The sequence below is a fragment of the Glycine soja genome, chromosome 13 (assembly GCF_004193775.1).
Source record: "Glycine soja cultivar W05 chromosome 13, ASM419377v2, whole genome shotgun sequence".
Lineage (NCBI taxonomy): Eukaryota > Viridiplantae > Streptophyta > Magnoliopsida > Fabales > Fabaceae > Glycine > Glycine soja.
In genome coordinates this window covers 19,422,993-19,426,104 of record NC_041014.1, presented here as the reverse complement: position 1 = coordinate 19,426,104, position 3,112 = coordinate 19,422,993, and the positions used below count along the sequence as shown (strand labels likewise).

Genomic DNA, 3,112 nt, shown 5'->3' with positions numbered 1-3,112 from the left:
ATACCTTCTCACAACTTTAAACACCCTCCATACCAAGCACAACATCAAACCCTTCCTTATATTATGTTTAACACCATAGCCCTCTAATTATAACAACCAACCAACATACATTCTCTGTCATATAAGTTTTCATTTGTTCAGACCAAGACTAACAAAATCCCTCATGTAGTGATTATAAGGTACCCGAGAAAAGGCAAAACCATACTCATTCCTTTTGTTGTAGAATTGAACTAATATTTGAAGACCAACCCTAAAATGAGCAATGGAATCCCTTAACATTTGCTTTGTTCCACTGCCAAGACTTTAATTGAATTATCTACATCATGTTTCTGATGTAGAACTATTGTAAAATAAGTGTAACTCATAAGATTAAGGGAGATAAATGCACATTTTTTTTAATTGAATGATCATCTTTTTAAATATAAATATAAATTTATTGTAACAGAAAGAAGTAATAATAACTAACATAACAATAACAAATCACTAACATAACACTAACCAACCACTAACATAACAACTACTAAGTAACAAAAAATAAAAAAACAACTAATCCTAAAAATTTGGTCAAACAATTAATAGAAAATAACAAACTAACAGACAATTGCTAGCACACATTCAACACTCATCCTTGTATTAGTGATTGACAAGTCCAAGTTTCTCTTTCAGTAGCTCAAGATTTAATGTAGTAGTATTCATGTCTATTTGAATGCTCTCTTTTTCAACACACAATGACTTTGCTTTAGTAGCTATTCGTGCAACCTCCTTGAAATTTCTTGTAGCAGTAGCAACTTTCTTTTCCGCTTTTAGTTCTAGGATTCTTTTATCTATGAAAATAATCCTCTGCTTGAAGGATGATATAGCTTGTTGGATACTTGACTTTCTTGAAGATAGTTCCTGCAAGGAAGCTTTTGCGACAGAAACCTCCTGTTAAACAATTTCACATCTCCACAAAGCTTTTCCTCGTTCTTTGCAAGTGTTAGTTTGTCCTCCCTGGACTTAAATATAGATGACATCAAACTTCTTCTTAGTTTAACAGTTTCATGGTATCATCAGCTTCCTCTGTAGAAATCCAAGCAAAATTCCCTAAGTCTTGCTCCCATTTCTTCTTTTAGAATGAGAAACTTATCAACTTCCTCCTTCTTTAGAGCCAACGTTTCATTCTCTAATTTCACTTGAGCAAGGACAAATTGCAATTTGTCATACTTGACATCAATGCTTGACTGCATCTCATTAAATCCAGAGACAACTTTATTTATCTTATATTCTACTGCTTCTAAATTAGAGTCATTGTACTATCTCCGTTTCATTCTGTTTAACTAAAGCAAAAAGTTGGTTCAATTCACCCATTAACACATTCTTTCTTTTACAAAGGATATCTCTTTCTTTTTTGTCATTCTTGATTGAATGCTCAATGGTATTATTCAATTCTAAATGAGCTTCATTCATAAATTGTGATTCAATCTCCAACTCCATTTTTTTAACCTTCAAGGCTTCAGAGGATGAAAACCATTGGTCCATTTCTTTTGAATACATTGACGATGCTCTCTTCATGGTAGAATCTACATTATTTAAAGCATTTGTTGCATAATGGTCGAGTGAGATTGTGCATTGTTCCTCAACAGCTGCACGATGAAAATGGCCTAATCTTTTATACCAGACTTCTGTATTGTTTACAGTAACTGGATAGGCTGCTTGCTCCTCCTCCAATGGATCAAATGATAAATTTTTGCCTCTCATTTTGATATTGAAAATTTCCTTGTCATTGACATCTTTAATCAAACAATGCTTATTTCAAAGATGACTTTAAACCCCTTATCAATCAATTGTCCCACACTTAGCAAGTTTTGGTGAATCTCAAGTACATACAAAACATCTTAAATTAATTTTGTACTTGCACAACTTTCAATGGCTATTGTTCCTTTTCCTTCAATAGTGATAAGATCACCATTTCCAATTTTAACTTTTGAAACCTGTGATTTGTCCAATTCTTTGAAAAGCTCTTGATCATGGGTCATATGATTGGTACAACTACTATCCATTAGCCAACATTCACTTGAGTTGCTGCTTGTAAAACATGTTGCTACAAACAATTGCTTTTCTTCTTGTTGATCTGCAACTTGAGCCACATTATTTTGTTGAAAAGTGCTTTTGCAAGTTCTCACATGATGCCCTAACTTGTTCCACTTTTCACACTTAACATCAGGTCTTCTCCAGCATTTGAAAGGAGGATGACCCATTTTGTCACAGTACTTGTAAGGAAGAAATCTTTTGTTGCCTCCATTATTGTTGCTAGTGTTAGCTACTGCTTCTTGGGTGTTGAAATTTTTATTCTTGTATTTCTTCCACTTGCTTTTCTCTCCTTGGTTAGTTTGCAATTTAACTTGCAATGCTCCTTCCACAGAACCCCCAACCCTTATTTTTCTTCTTTGCTCCTAGGCTTGTAAAGCATTTACAAGATCTGTCAAGGTAAGTTTTGACAAATCTTTAGTATTATCCAAGGATGTAATAGTAGTCTCAAATATTTCAAGGAGAGTCACTAGTATTTTCTCCACTATTCTTGAGTCGGAAAAATTAGAACCAAGCAATCGTACTTTGTTAGCAATGCTAAGAAGCTTGTTAGCACACTCTTTAATTGTTTTAGACTCCTTCATTTTTTGCATCTCAAATTCTCTAACTATATTTAGGTCTTGCATTTCTTTAATCATTTCATCTCCTTCGCATTCATTTTGGAGGAAACTCCATATTTCATATAATGATTTGATGATCATGATTCTAGTGAAAATTTCTTTTGAGATAGAAGCAAACAAAATAGTTCTTTCCTTTGACTTTCTTGCTTTCCTTTCTTTTTGATTTTTTTATCTGAGCCATTGTTGGATTAGTTGGTAAGGGAAGAAATTCACAGTTTTCCTCAACAGCTTCCCAGAGATCATTTGCCTCTAGATGTGCCTCCATTCTCGTTGCCCATAATTGATAATTGTCACCATCAAACACATGTGGTGCTAGTGTTGCATGTGTATGGTGTTTCAGAATCCAATTATCATATGAATTAAACCAAGTTGTTTAGGCTTTTTTGTGACAGGCTTCACTCAATTCACTCACAGGTCCTTCTTAG

At 33.8% G+C, this 3,112-nt stretch overlaps 1 pseudogene; it reads right to left on the bottom strand.

Moving 5' to 3' along the window:
* Positions 1-633: 633 nt before the first annotated feature.
* On the bottom strand, positions 634-1,347 carry LOC114381672 (annotated as a pseudogene).
* Between the last annotated feature and the right edge of the window lie 1,765 nt (positions 1,348-3,112).